Source organism: Aulostomus chinensis, chromosome 24 (assembly GCF_037954235.1).
Source record: "Aulostomus chinensis isolate RoL2024-O1b breed Wild chromosome 24, RoL_Achi_v1.0, whole genome shotgun sequence".
In the NCBI taxonomy this organism is placed as follows: Eukaryota; Metazoa; Chordata; class Actinopteri; order Syngnathiformes; family Aulostomidae; genus Aulostomus; species Aulostomus chinensis.
In genome coordinates, this window is record NC_141343.1 from 5,768,768 (window position 1) to 5,784,336 (window position 15,569).

The 15,569-nt window shown below is 49.3% G+C and overlaps 2 protein-coding genes across 4 annotated transcripts in view; one reads left to right on the forward strand and one right to left on the reverse strand.

Moving 5' to 3' along the window:
• Nucleotides 1–5,786, reverse strand: part of LOC147238481 (leucine-rich repeat and fibronectin type-III domain-containing protein 4) — a 31,592-nt gene extending 25,806 nt beyond the window's left edge. For both annotated transcript variants that reach the window (XM_086197137.1, XM_086197138.1), the window contains exon 1: nucleotides 5,296–5,786. The gene's annotated coding sequence lies outside the window, so the exon portion shown is untranslated. The remainder of the gene's footprint in view (nucleotides 1–5,295) is intronic.
• Nucleotides 1–15,569, forward strand: part of LOC147238479 (pyruvate carboxylase, mitochondrial-like) — a 231,539-nt gene that overhangs the window by 154,649 nt on the left and 61,321 nt on the right. The window lies entirely within an intron of this gene.

The window sequence follows — 15,569 nt, forward strand, 5'->3', positions numbered from 1 at the left end:
CTGTCACATCTCTCCTTTCCCACAGTGCATTTTCTGGTGGCCCCGCCCTCATTTGTCACAAATCATTTGGGAACCCAAAGGTTGTGGAGGTGGATACGGCTGTCAGGAAGATGTGTGTCCATGTTCCCAGCATTTAGCTGCAGGAATTTCACCCTCAGGGCCTTCTGGCGAAGCAGCCCCCTTTCCCTCCCTCCCTCCCTCTCTGAGGTCTGTCTGGCTTGGTGACTGGTGTCCGGGCGTATGTGTGCCGAGGTTCTGCTCTCCAGCTGGTAGGAGCTAGCCGCAAGTCTGTTAGGTATCCCTCCAGTGGCATTTACTCCCCTTGTGCTGCGTCATTGTCCCTCTGACTGTTTTATTTGTCATCGGTAATACAGAAGGACACATTTGAGCAGCAAAATGAGGTGATCAGCTAAAGTGCTACACACCTTTTCATCATTTTCTGTGTTGCGTCGCTGTCACATGGGTGTAGAGAGGCAACTCCAGGCTGCTCCTCAAATCCAGATGCTGTCATATCCAGGTGCACTCACAGGGGCACCTTGGTGGAGGTGGAGGATTCCTCTGTGTAGGATCCATTGACTGAGGATCCCTCTGTGTAGGATCCATTGACTGAGGATTCCTCTGTGTAGGATACATTGGTGGAGGATCCCTCTGTGTAGGATCCATTGACTGAGGATCCCTCTGTGTAGGATCCATTGACTGAGGATCCCTCTGTGTAGGATCCCTTGGTGTAGGATCCCTCTGTGTTAGATCCATTGACTGAGGATCCCTCTGTGTATAATCCCTTGGTGGAGGATCCCTCTGTGTAGGATCCATTGACTGAGGATTCCTCTGTGTAGGACCCCTTGGCGGAGGACACCTTGACATGTGAGACTTCCACCTGCATCCTCTTCTTCCAAACGGCATCTGATTGGAAGACGAAGGCTGCCGGAGCCTCCATAGTGTTGCGGGTCTGGGCTCCGTCCCACACAGCAGGGGGGAAGGTCTGAAGTATTTGGGTCTTGTGAGACATTCACATGCAGTTTGATGCTGATGATTCATCCCAAGTGGATGTAAAGAGTGTATTTTTATGCCTGCAGTTCTTGACGGGTCACCCAGAGAAACTGTCTCATCCTCATTTTCCACACACACACAGAAGTACACACACGTACTGATACTTAACCGCAGTTCTGCTTACGGCCGTAAATCCGCCTTTGCGTGACACACTACTACAAGGGTTGCAAACCACCTGACCTGCCACTCAGCCTGAACGTTCTGTGCTTGCGGTTTTCTGTTCCCGTGCCGCCTCCTTTCATCTGTCAAGGTGTTTGTGAGCAGCTCACCATTCCATCATCCCCTCAACCCTCTTTCCTCTCCTCCGTCCTCATCTGCGTCAAGATTTATCCAACATTGCTACACGGCCGTGTTATCAGCCACTGATTGGCTGACCCTCATGTCAGTTTGAGTCAGCAGAGCAAATCCCAAGTCAGATCACAAGCCAATCAGCTCTCTGCATCCAGAACAGCAGGTCAGTGACAGGCCAGCAGACCTGAATCACTCTGAAGATCCATCGATCAATGCTACGCACTCCTCTCTCCCCGATAAATCTTCCCATATTTGTCTGTTTGTTTTTGAGTGAGAAAGGGGGAAGTAGGGAGAGATAGAGGCAGGGAGAGGGAGAGAAAGAGGGAGAGAGTGACTGGGAGAGGGAGGAGAGAGGGAGGGAGGGAGGGAAGGAGAGGGAGAGAGCGACTGGGAGAGGGAGGAGAGAGGGAGGGAGGGAGGGAAGGAGAGAGAGAGAGCGACTGGGAGAGGGAGGAAGGGAGAGCGAGAGAGCGACTGGGAGAGGGAGGAAGGGAGAGCGAGAGAGCGACTGGGAGAGGGAGGAAGGGAGAGAGAGAGAGCGACTGGGAAAGGGAGGAAGGGAGAGAGAGAGAGCTACTGGGAGAGGGAGGAGAGAGGGAGGTTTGGTGGGGTGAGGAGTCACCATCACCTGGCTGCAGCCAGCCAATTCTATACTTTCACCAAAATGAAAAAACAAAGGGGAACAGGTATCCTCCCACTGCTGTGCCCCCCAGGTGTGTTGAGGTACCTCCTGGTCTGTGCCCCCCAGGTGTGTTGAGGGACCTCCTGGTCTGTGCCCCCCAGGTGTGTTGAGGTACCTCCTGGTCTGTGCCCCCCAGGTGTGTTGAGGTACCTCCTGGTCTGTGACCCCCAGGTTCCCTACTCCAGGGACCATCCGAGGTGAGGGGGCGTGGCCGTTTGGCGGCCAGCAGATCAGTGACACGTCAGCTGGCGCCTCTGAGGAAGACTGGAGCCACAGCCAAACCGTCGAGCAGCCATGAAACGTCTCTGGTTTGTCTGAAGATAAGAAAGTCCAGCACAAATGAACACAACTCCTTTGTGCTGGCGGCCATCGCTGCTTATTTTGTTGACTGTTGGTTGTTGTGCGACGTGAACACTCTTGACTGGGAAGTGCTGTGATTCTGGGCCGGACGGGACCGGTTGCTGGTTTGTGTCCGCGTGGACTGGGGCCCCAGCTCTCCTGGTCCCCCCCCAACTCCACAGGGTCTTGTCACAAAGCAGGATTAGCAGTGAGCCTGATAAGAAGTACTTGGTTACATTTTGGGGATTGCTGGTGTGCGCCGCTGAATCGTGTCCCGAAAGCTCATCTTCACATTCAGGCTTCAGCCTTCGTGAGCGAAAGCTGGTCCAACTACAGACACCGTGACCTCCACCTTCATCCCTCATTTCCGCCCCTCTTCTCCCCCCCATCCCCTGCACGCTCTCACGTTTCCATCTCTCTCCTGTTTCTACCTGCTAAGTGCTTCCCTCCATCTGTCTCGGGTGGTTGCCGTGGTTACAGTTTGTTCAGCTCATCAGGTACCTGCTGTGCCTAAACGGACTGTCAACAGTTTAATTACTCATCCCCTCATCCCTCTATCTTGTCTTACTTGTGTGGTTCACCTGTGCACTGACTCACTCCTCCTCTCGGTGACGTCCTTCCTCTGCGCTCGTCCTTCTCCACATTAGCTTCCCTCCGCTAACTCTCATGCTGCCGTGCCATCGCCGCCCTCTCCTTACAACTGTGTGACTGCTAACAGTCTCATTACTCATCCTCATCAACATTCAATCACATCCGCTTTCTTCCGCTCATCCCTCCACCCACCCCTGCATCTCTCCTTCCTCCCACCCAGTGGGCCTCTGCTTTATTAGCGTAGTTTTCTCTTCAGACATTGTTCTTCCTCTGCTCCCTTATCCCTGCTGCCTCTTATCATCCACCTCTCAAGTGTCATCACTCGCCTCTTCATTACTCAGCCTCCCAGCCTGACTCCCTATCTAAAGAGTCAGGCTTGTAATTACTCCTTTTCATCACGCTATCATTCCATACCTCCGTTCATCATCTACCACTGTGTTTCTTAACTGGTGACAGCAGTCTGATGTCTCATGCTCTGATCATTCCCCTCCTCTATCAGTCATTCGTTCAAGCATCCATTCATCCATCAAGTGCCACCTCTCTGACATTGACAGTGTCTCTCTTGTCTTAAGATTTCAACCCTTCCACTTCTCTTCCTGATTGAAGGCTGGTTCACTCAGTGAAGGTGTGCATGGCTCATTCATCACATTCTCAGGATTATCCTGCTGATGGCCGGCTCTCTACTTTGGTCCACTCTTGCTCTGTGGTTCAGGGAATGGTCCATTCAGTCATTTCTCCCTCTCTCTCTCTCTCCGTTCACTTGCCGTCTGTTTGTTTCAGTACACGATCCACTTTGAACAGAGAGCGTCCCATCTGTTCCTGCCTCTGAATGACAGACTCCCCCGGAAGCAGAGCCACGCGCAGCGATGGTCCAAGTCACCGTTTGCTCCGTCTTCTTGTCACTCGCAGGAGTTGAATTTGATGAGCGGACACCAAAAAGCTTTAAGGCTGAAAGATCCAAGCACCATTTTTTTTTCAGAATTATGTCTTTGCTGAATTAAAGTGCTTGAAGTGTGTTGAGGACATGCAAACGCTGTCACACCAGTTTTCAGATCAATCTGGTGTCACGTCATTGACACGCAAACGCTCTGTGGCGCTCCATCTTTCATGAGCGGTTCATCACGGGCGTTACTCACCTCTCGCCGACTGTTTGGGGTCACGGAGGAGGAGCTGGTGCTGTGGCCAACGTGGCGTCTCTGTTTGTCTCATTAACGCGTGATTGTAACCTCTCCAACCGTTTCATCCAGAAATCTGCTGCTCGCTCAGGTGGTCACTGCTCCATCCATCTATTCTCTCTTTGTTGCTCAACCCTTTCATCACATCCTCCCTCTATCCCTCTGTTATCTCTTTCCTCCTTTGCCACCTTGATTCCTCCATTTTCACTTTCCTTGCTTTCTTTTTCTCCATTTCTTCATTCATCCGTACCATGAGGTCCATCACTCCTCTAAATGCAATCTGACCTCTTTGCCCCCAATACCCATCGCTCTCTCGCGTTCCTCCTTCTACTTTTTCATTCTCTCCTCCCTCTTTTCCTGTCTCCATATCGACTCTCCTACATCCACCCAGACGCTCAGATCTCCTGAGTCAGTGTGCTGTTTTGTGTGTGTGCACGTGTGTGTGTGCTCAGACACGGTTTATGTAAAAGCTTTAACTAGATGGAGGTTAGCTCTGCTGATTACACACACGCGCACACACATGCTTGGAGCCCCCCTGGAACCCCGCACCCTTGCAGAGTGAACACACAAACGACACGCCAGGTGAGATTACATAAAGACGGGTGATGAAAGCCGAGCTGAGATACACCAAGCGAGTAATCTGATACAGGACAGCTGGCTGACACACACACACACACACACACACACACACACACACACACACACACTCTCACACACACAAACACTCTCTCTCTCTCTCTCTCTCTCAAAGAGGCAGAGAGATTCTCAGACTGGTCAAGGGTAACTGGTCCGAGTGTAGCATAAAAATGCAGATCTGGAGGTGTGGATGGATCAGAAAAGAAGGATCAGATTAATAGTGTGTGTGTGGGGGGGGTGTGTGGTCTGACATTTGCCTCTTAATGTTTGTATGATTATGAATGCACATCTGTTCATTATTTATAGTGTGTGTGTGTGTGTGTGTGTGTGTGAGAGAGAGAGAGAGAGAGAACACTGAGTTCCCAGTCCAGTGTGTGCTGGTGTTCACTTCACTGATGTGCTCAGTGATTCAGCACAAGAGAGTTAACCATGCACACACACATTCACCTCCACTGGGCCAATATATGCCAACAGTGTGTGTGTGTGTGTGTGTGTGTGTGTGTGTGTGTGCAGCAGCAGGGAGGGGGTTACCTTTTCCGTCTGTGCGGCTCTGTAATCCGAATCAGCTCCACATGTTATCCAGGTGTGTGTAGATACGTATGAGTGTGTTCTGCCTCAGGTGTTTCTCCTTGTGTCGGGCCGGCGTGTGTGTGTGTGTGTGTGTGTGTGTGTGTGTTTAGTGCTTGAACCTGCCCCAGTCCCCCCGACACACCAAAGGATGGTAGACATAGGACATTGTCAGATAGCCCACGATATCCTCTTAGGCTTCAGTGAAGGAAACCTGGAAACTCCGGAATTGTTTGCTGGATTCCAGTGCAGTATTCCGCAAAAAGGGACTTCCTTCTTCAAACAAGATCCAAGGATCCGGTTTGCTGGAAATCCTTTCAGTGGTGTTTTGATACGATTTCCTCTTGGATGCGTTCAACTTCTGTGTGGTTCTTGAAGAGTTCAGAATCCGAATCCTGGAGTGAGGCAGTGATCTCCATCTCCCCTCCTTCACCTCCTCACCCCAACCTCCCACCTTCTCTCCTCCCCTCCTCACTCACTCAGGCCTCCCCTATTTATTCATCAGGCTTCCTCACCTACTGCTTCATTCTTTCACACATCCAGTTGATCCTGCTGTGATTTCCTGGGTGTGTCAGGTGTGTTTGCGCTGGTTGGTAAGTGGTGACCTTGGGAGGAGCTCACCAGGAGGCCTTGACACAGAGGAAGACCTTGCCTGATTGCTTAGGAACCTACAAAAGAAGAGAAGTGAAGAGAGAATTAAATATCCATGTGCCCCCCCTCGTCTGTCTGTCAAAGCCAATCAATACTTGTGACACCTTCCTCACGTCGCCTTGTTCTGGCCCACAGTCATGCAGCAGACATGCCTGCACACACCTGCATCAGCACCTCATTCACCACACACACGCACTCCCTGGCAGCCTAATAGACACTGGGCTATTGATCAGCACCATGACTGTCAGGTTCCAGCCTCCCGACTCTCCTGTCACTCAGGCTCGCAATGTCGCCGCCCCTCTCATGATGCCGCTGGAAGTGTCCTGAGAGTCTCAGCGTCCTGCCTGCTGCTTCAGTCTGGCTCCGCTTCACGTCCTCTGCTTCAAACTGAAACTCAGGATTCGCTTCCTTTGCTTCGGCTCCTGTTCACCCCTCCACAGTGCCACTTCAAACTCACACTCCAGCTATTTAGTGTCCTGTCCTTTTGTCAAACCATCTCGTGCTTCTTTCATCCTGATCTAGCCTGTCTTCGCTCCCTCGCTAGATGAAAAGGGGAATCACTAACCTTGTTTTCCGGATCATTCCACTGCGACTCCTGAAACCGTCACATCTCTCTCTGCACGAGTCTCTCTCTTTTTCTCTCAGCTCCACGGAAAAACACCCATCTCTCTCTCCTGCTTGCTCGCCCTCTCTCTCCCGCCCTCTCTCTCTCTCAGTCTCGACAGATGCGGCTCTGTCTGCCTCCTCTTGTCGCTCTTCCGCCAGGCTGAAGGCTGATTGAATTTTAAGTCATGTTAATCCCACGGAACAGGTACTGAATGAAGGAGGGGACACAGAAAAAAAGGAAAGGAGAGCGAGAGAAAATAACAGAATGCAGAGTCAGCTAGCTCGTATTTTTAGAAATCCCTTCTCCTTCTGGGAGGATCCTCTTTTCATTTCTCTGCATCTGCATCCACTTGATTTTCTCTGGATCGTCTTCTAGAAGCAGGAGAGTGCGTCCAACGGAGGAGCAGAGGAGAGGAGAGCGCTAGGATCTGTTTGCGGTGGCGGCAAGTCTCCGACTGAGAGGGAGAGAGAGATGGGGAGAGAGAGAGGGATGGGGGCTGGGGGGGTGATGTGGGGAGGAGGGAAAGTGAAAAGGCTACAAAGCTAGAAGGAGGACAGAGTTACAGCAACGAGGGGCAGTGGAAGGAAGTACCCAAGTACTCTGAAGTACCGTCAGGACATTTTGATGTGGGAGACTTGCTCCTTCTCAGGATGAGAAAGCAGCTCACGTTTGAAGCGAAGATGCTGACGGTCGGGACGGTCTGATCGACGTTCAAACTCATTCTGACATCTCTTTGTAAACATGGCCGTTTCTATCTGTCATGTGAACGCTGTTGATTACTCCAGATTACCTGAGATTACCACTGAAACTACACGATGATTCATGTACACAGCAGAGAGGTCTCACCTGTACAAGGAGGCAGAGAAACTTTTCAACTTTTTCTTTGGAATAAAGACTAATATTTAAAAAAGGGATATAATCATATGAAATGATGGAGGACCTGGATGTCCGTGTAGGTCTCATCCCAAGAATGAGCCCAACTGAGAGGCGAAGGAGGTGACATGAGTCTGAAGACATCAGGACGCAACCCTGGCCGCCGCGGTTTGTTCCTCCACAGATAAACTGAGGCCTTTGTTTCCAGTATGAACATGGGGAAACTTCTGTCTGGGGGATTTGTCTCTACAAATGTAGTATTCCTACTCTGATATTTCTTTTTTGAGTAAAATTACGTCTCCCAGCGCTGATCGTGGGTCAGGGGGAGCACATATAGATGAAGGGACGTCTGCTGGTGTGAAGAGGGTCCCGCAGCCTGGAGCAGCGCGATGTCTAACCGGAACGAGAGGGGGAGAAGAAAGAGGAAGTCCGGGGTCTCCGGGGGTGTAGAGGGATGGAGAAGAAGAGGGAAGTTAATGCAGAATAGACAGGGGTAGTGGACGGACTGCTACTGTGGACGGAGGAACAAGGGCAGCCTTTATCGCAGGAAACAGCCAACGAATGAACTTTGAGCGCCAGTGAGAGTGTCCAGCCACTGCAGCAGCATCCATGACATCAGACATCCACACCTGAGCAGGTTGACACTGTCAGCACAATCACAGGCGAGAGGTGAACCCTCAGAGCGATGGAGTCAAACATGGCCACCCACACAAAATTGGGTTGTTACTGATGAACTGGTTTTGCGTGTACCTCAGTTTCCTCTCAGGACTTCATTTTGTCTCCTTCATCCTCTCCTCCATCTTCGAGATATTTCTCAATCTGTTCTGAAACGTCTTCCCTCCCTGTTCCTCTGACAGTGCCATTCATATCCATTCTTCTTCCTTCCTTAAATACATATTTTATCTCTGCATGCGTTCTCCCTCTAACCTGAAAGACCAGACCTCCCCAAAGCAAGGAGAGGTCTGATCTATGATTTCCCCATGATATCCCATTTACACTCTTCTGCTTTATGGCTGCTTGACTCACCATTAATCAGAGCTGGAGTGATTTGGCAGCCGGTCGCCTCGTCAGCGAGAGTGACCTTGCTGAATGAAATACACTAGCATGACCTGCTGCTGGCTGATGGATGAGCTGAGTTCAGCGGTCAGGGAAGAGAATCATTACTGAGCAACTTGTTGGTTCATTTTTCAGCTGTTCATCCGGCTGGGGGTTTTAAGACTCCACCCCTCCAACCGGTCCTGCTCCGGTCTGGTGTTTATTGGTGGATCTGATGTAGAACTTAACCTCCACCATCCACCGGTCTGGTGTTTACTGGTGGATCTGATGTAGACCTGAACCTGCACCACCCTCCGGTCTGGTGTTTACTGGTGGATCTGATGTAGAACTGAACCTCCAACATCCACCGGTCTGGTGTTTACTGGTGGATCCGACGTAGAACTGAACCTCCACCATCCACCGGTCTGGTTGCTGTTGTTGTCAGTCTGGTAAAACTAAAATACAAGAGTACTACAAGAGTACACTTGTGAGATGGCAGTATTACACAAATCAAATATATTGTGGCTTGCATGCAACAGTGTAAAACCTCATGTTTTCAGTATCATTTATTGAAAAGGCAGAAGATGCACACTGCTGAGGTTGTGTCTTCTAAAAGTGAGCAACTTCCTCTCCCATCTTCTAGTCTAGAAGGGTGTCTGTATGTATGTGTGTGTGTGTGTGTGTGTGTGTGTGTGTGTGTGTTCTCAATGACTCACCATGAGTTAGTGACACAACAGCTAAATATAGGCGACATCGAAACCCCCCCCCCCAAACAATGCAATTTAGCACCTGTGCACAGGTCATCCATAATCGCTTTCTCACACACACACACACACACACACACACACACACACACACACACACACACACACACACACACACACACACACTCTTTATATGTACATTTCAAACATCTATTTTCAACCAACATGTAAGCACACAGCGTATGATTAAACATACACACTCACCCAGATGTTTGCACGATCGCATGATTGCACACATAAATCAGGACAGGGCCTGCACACACACACGCACACACACATACACACACACACACATTCTTCTTACACAGCTAAGTGAAACACATACACTTGTCCGGGGTAAATGGGCTGGAGGTGTAGATCGAAGGGCAGCGCCCCTCTGTGTGTCTCCATCTAGAGATAGAGAGCTACAAGGACACACACACACACACACACACACACACACGACTTGTAATTTTGCTCTTGGAGCAGTTTACATGTCATTGCGCTGTATTTATTTGCCCCACATTAGCAACAGTGTCCAGATGATTACCTGCTTCCTGTTGCCCGAGCGTCTCCAAGTCCATGAAGTCAGAGTGAAGCATGCTGGGCCTTGTGTGTGTGTGTGTGTGTGTGTTTTTACATCAAATTCAGATCATGGCTCATTTTCTGACTCAGGCCCTGCTCTGTTTCAGATGTGTGGCTCCGTTAGTTAGCTCCTGTCATGGCGTTGTAGCCCCCCTGTGAATACTTCTTCTCTTTTTAAATTGATGTTACTTTGATACTAACAATCGCTTCAATATTGCAGAGGATGCACGAAGATATTTTCCACGCGAAAGATGTGCCACTCTGTTGCTTTCACCTGAGGCCCAGAGGGCGCAGGGGAGGACCGTGGTGTAGAGGGGCAGCCTACAGTGACACACCCGTTGATCTTTTTGGAGCGTGCGCTGAAACATGCTGTTAGCTGGTTGAATGAAAAGTCATCAGTCATCCAGAAAACATCCAAACAAACGCACCCTTCCTCTCATGGTGACTGGGAAGCTTCTCCCCAGCGGCAACAACTCGCAGTTTGTATTCAGAGAGAGATGCTACGCGTGTGCTGGTCAGCATTGCTTCTTTGTGTGGTACAATGTTTAGCTTAGCTAGCTGCCCTGCTAGCTGCCTCACCCTCAGATTGTAATCTCAACTGACCTGCCAATCTGTGTTGCTTGGAGTCAAACACTGTGATTATGTCCTGCACCAATTCCTGTGAGGTCATGACTGCTGAAGGGTAAATATACCTCAGCCTTTACCGACACTACCAGTGATAAAGACGTTTCCGTCAGCAGCAGCAGCAGCAGCCTGATCTGGAGGAGAAGCAGGAGGTGGTGAGCTCGTGCCTCTGGTGGTTGTGTGGATGGCAGCAGGGCACATGAAGGTCCCCTGTTGCTGTTGCCAACACAGTTCTAGAGCCGGAGCTGTGCAGAACAGACAGCTGAGACACCCTGACATCCTCAAATCCAACCGTAGACATGTAGTTACCTCAGACCTCCCTCTCATTCCCTCCTGCTATGGTGTTTCCATCCATGGCTGCGTTCAGGTGAGCAGGTTTAGAAGGAAGTTAGCATGTTTGGAACTCAGCTATGTTTTCTGTTGAAGGGAAAATGTGCTAATTCCTGAACAAGGTGTACTGCTGCATTTCATCATGTAGTTCCACTGTGTTCCTCTGTAGTCGTGGAACGTAGAGTTACAGCGCGTAACTGTCAGTCCTCAGAGCCCTTCACCTGGTGACAAGGAGGTTCTACACTATTGTAAACAACTGTTCTCCTGAGAGAACCCTGCAGGTCTGCCTCATTGAACAATCCAAATGTTGCTACCAGCTAGCAAGCTCAGAGTAGCAAGGACGACAAGTGTGTTTCAGTGCTGTAAACTCAAGAAAGTAGTAATGATCTGAGGGTTTCACTCTTCTGCTCAGGAAGCTAGCAGCTTTGTTTCTTCCAATAACGACATTCTGGTCATACTGAGGGGTGAAGTGTTGTCTTGGCCAGAAGGCTGGCGAGGGTGTGTAAGTTGGCGAGGTCCTGCTGCCAGACAGCTCTTTCTGCATCATGGTCAGCGATCATGAGCTGTATGGAGCCTCCTGATAACCCCGGTGTAAGAGCATTCAAAACAAAAACCTATAAATACTGAGAAGAACATCAACATCAATTACCATCAAACTAAAAATAAGCAAATGTTGGGGGGGGGGGCTTAGTAGGTCCTGAAAATAAGAAGCTGCTGTTGGTAAATGACCCCTAATCCCCTGAAACGTGGACGCATGCTTCAGTTGTCCTGGTGAGTCACGGATGGATAGAGAAGGCTGGATGTGGTCTCGTTTGCTTGAGTCCTATAAATGTGGTTCCAGATACACGAATGGCATCAGCTCACCACCTGGAACCGTCTCCCAGCACCATTTTCTGTTTCATTTGTTGTGTTTTCTGGGGTTATTTCTGCTCTGTACGGCCTCTCTTGTGTAATCCACCTTGAGGCTTTATGTAGTCGGGCTTGCTTGTCTTTCTGCACCTCAGTGGATTCCTCTCTTTATTTCACTGGCCCTCAGACTGTTTGAGGCTCATGAACATAAAAGCATGTTGCTCTTCTCCAGAATAACCAGCTGTGACTCAGGACCCAAAACAACAGGCAACAGAAGATATTTGATGTCAGAAATATGCTGTCTGATACAGAGGAGTCATGGAGTGATTTTTACCAGCTGGGAGTCTGTGTGTGGTCCTGGTACTGGACCCAAAGGCATCATAGTCAGAAAGTGTACAGAAGAGATCAAAATGAAGGATGTGGTTGAGAATGGGGGTAGGAAGGGGCGCTTGGACCCCGCCCTCCACGTGGGCTCTGGCACATATTTGTCTTCACTTTCGAGGGGGGAAGCTGAGGTTGAGCAGAGGGGGTTCTGATCCGGACACCAGCTGCTCTCTGGTTACTCTCTGGTAAGTGTACTCTGGTAGTCCGATAGATTTCTGTTCCAAGAGAGACCTGAGAACATCAAAGACACCATAAAAACCAGCACAGGAGTCAAGAAAATCAGATGCCAAAGCTTTAAACTCAGCAAAGGAAATTAAGTGATCTGGTTTGACAACGGCGTTCCGTTAATCCCGCAAGAGCTATCAGAACCTGATGACAGCGGTGCCAAGGTGATCCAGGACTCAGCTGCCAGGTTTGCTCTTGTCTGAAAGTAAGAGGAGAGAGAAACACAGGCCAGGGCGAGCAAGTAGTTGCTCCAGGACAAGAAGTGATCAACCCAGCATCTACAGCCCCAGGTGACCTGCAGGGCGAGAGCACAGACACCTCCAGGAAGAAGTTGAGGTTGATGGATGATTGACACATGACTAAACAGGCTTGAGATGACATGAAGAGAATTGAAGTGTTTGCTGCAATTTCCTGATGCAGTTTTCTGGAGAAACATTACAACCTGCAGAATCAATCTTGGTTGCATTTTCACTCTGAGATGAATCACAAGTTCATGTGTAATTGACAGGGAAGCACCTGCCGACAAACTGGAGACATTATATGAGCCACGGACAAGAACCGCTGCTTCTTGGAGTCCCAGCTTACTCTGAGAAAAACTGAATGAGTTCGAGTGACTGAGCTGTTTTAGCTAATGCAGCACTTCAGCTGTTGGTCGCAGATGAGTCTGAGTCACAGTCTTGAAGAACACATAACTTTTTATATTTAGGTTCCTGGAAAATACCTCCTCGATGCTTCAAGGTTCTCTTGCATGGCTGCCTTTGGAATATCCCCCAGTGTTTGCTGCGTGTAGTCATTCTGGGGTGCAGTGTCCAGCCATCCTCAGACAACAGAGGCAACTCTAGCATTGACATGGAGCTGGTAAGAACTGCAGTTATCACTCAGAGTTAAGTGAGTGAGTTTCTTTTCGGCGCTCTAAGTCCAACGCCGCAGTCAGAGGACAACTGCGCCGATGTTGGACGCTGGAGTCTGAACATTTCCAATACAGAGACAAACTACTTTAGTCCCACTTTGCTCTTGAAACAGATGGTGAACTGTCATGTTTCTCTGCTGGATTTCCCTCCCCTCTGTCCTCTGTGCAGCGATGCTTCCTCCTGCCTGTCTGAATACTTTTGCATCGCTCTCTTAGCTGGGGTGACAGGGGTGTTGGGTGCCACCCTTATTTACATCTTATGAGCTTCTTGTTTGCCAGGAATACCAGGGAGACATCCACACCAGCATCGTAAAGATGACGGACCAACTGATCAGGAGAGGGCGCCAGAATCACCAGCAGAGTACAAAATATACCAGCAGCATGAATTTGTTTGTGTGTGTGTGTGTGTGTGTGTGAGAGAGTGTGTGAGAGAGATGGATGGACCTGACAGCTCCTTGTTTCAGCTCCTCATCAGTGTGTTAGTTTTGGCAGTTTGACTGGCATCAGGTGTGCGAGTGCATCTATGGACTTGAGACCAGATTTTGATGTTGATGTCTGCAGTTTTAGGGACGCTGCTGTCGAGGTCATGTGACACCTATGACACACTTAGTTGTATCCACTCAAGCAGCTGCTTTCTAGGGACCAATGTGTCAGGTCACCATCCAAACCCTGGAAATTCTAGACACAGTTATGGTCCCCAGTGTCTGAACTGACTGGATGACACTGAATTTCAGAAAGGAAGTGATGGACCACCTTTGACCTTGCAGGGTCATCATGGGATCAGATATATAATTTCTTTGAAATTTTAATCTCCCCTTGGTTCCTGTTTAGCCTGACTCACAAAACACCTTGGAGGCAGTTTTTATTTTCCATGGTTCTGTTTACACTGAAGAATCCAGTTCAGTTCCATCTCTGACACAGAGGCCGGTTCTAGCGTTCAGCCGCTGCATTTCTGAACCACTTCTACAGGAGAGTTGAGCTCAGGTGGGGCCTCTTGAAGCAGCACCATAATCAGAAGTAGATAAATACACTCCTGATCAAAATCTAAACACCAGTTAAAAATTGCATGAATTTACATTTTGCCCAGTTGGATCTTCGGAAGGTTCTAAGTAGAGCTTCAAAATGCAAAAAGAAGAAATGGGAATAAGAGAGCGAAAGTTGTGAGCAGGCGATTGATTGAAAACAACAATTGAACTGAAACAGGCTGTTGATCAGCTGATCAAAAGTTGAAGACCACAGCCTCTAAAAGCCAAAACCTGTGTAAACATTTGGATTCCGTGTCATCCGAGAAGGGTTCTAGCTGGATCATAGGGGACTAGGAGCTCTGTCAGGGATGAAGGAGCCTGATTGTTGAGGACTTTGATGGTAGAAGAAGAATTTTAAATTCTGTTCTGAATCTGACAGGGAGCCATGCAGAGAAGCAGTCCAGGAGAGACCTGGTCTCTGCTACCAGTTCTAGTCAACACGCGGCAGCAGCGTTCTGGACCAGCTGGAGAGTCTTTAGGGACTTATTAGTCCAGCCTGGTAGGAGGAAGGTGCTGTAATCCAGCCTGGAAGTGACAGAAGCAGGGACTAGTTTTTCTGCATCCTCTTGAGCCAGGATGTGTCTGATCTTAGCAATGTTACGTAGATGGAAGAAGGCGTCCTGGAGATTTGTTGAATGTGGGAGTTGAAGGGTCCTGGTCAAAGAGAACTCCTAGGTTCCTTACGTGGTGCTGGGGGCCAGGGTGGTGCCATACAGGGTACCTGTCTCATCAGATCAGGTGGTCCTCAGGTGTTTGGGCCCAGCACAAGAACTTCAGTTTATGAGAGTTTAACAAAGGAAATGATGGGTCCTCCATGTTTTCCTGTCCTTCAGACAGGCCTCCAGTTCAGTCAGCTGGTTTGTTCCATGTGGATCATTGAAGAGTTCAGCTGTGTGTCGTCTGCATAGCAGTGAACATTAATGGAGTGTTTCCTGATCATGTGACCTAGAGGAAGCAGGTACAGGGTGAAGAGGACTGGTCCAAGCACAGAGCCTTGTGGAACACCAGAACTGATTGTAGTGGTCTCAGAGGAACCATCATTAACTGGTACCAACTGAGATGGACCTAGTAAATATGACCTGAACCAGTTTAGTGTGGTTCCTTTAATACCAGTGACAGGTTCCAGTCTCTGTAGAAGGATATGGTGGTCAATGGTGTCAAAGCTGCATTGAGATCTAATCAGACCAGCACAGAGACCAGTCCCTCATCTGGTACCAGTAGGAGGTCACTGGTACCTTTGACTAGTTCTGTTTCTGTGCTAGGATGAACCTGGAACCTGACTGAATCCTCCAATCAGCTGTTGCTGTGGAGAAGTCACAGAGCTGTTTAGCAACTGCTTTCTCCAGAACCTTGGAGAGAAAAGGAAGATGTGATGTTGGTCTGTAGTTGGTAGAACT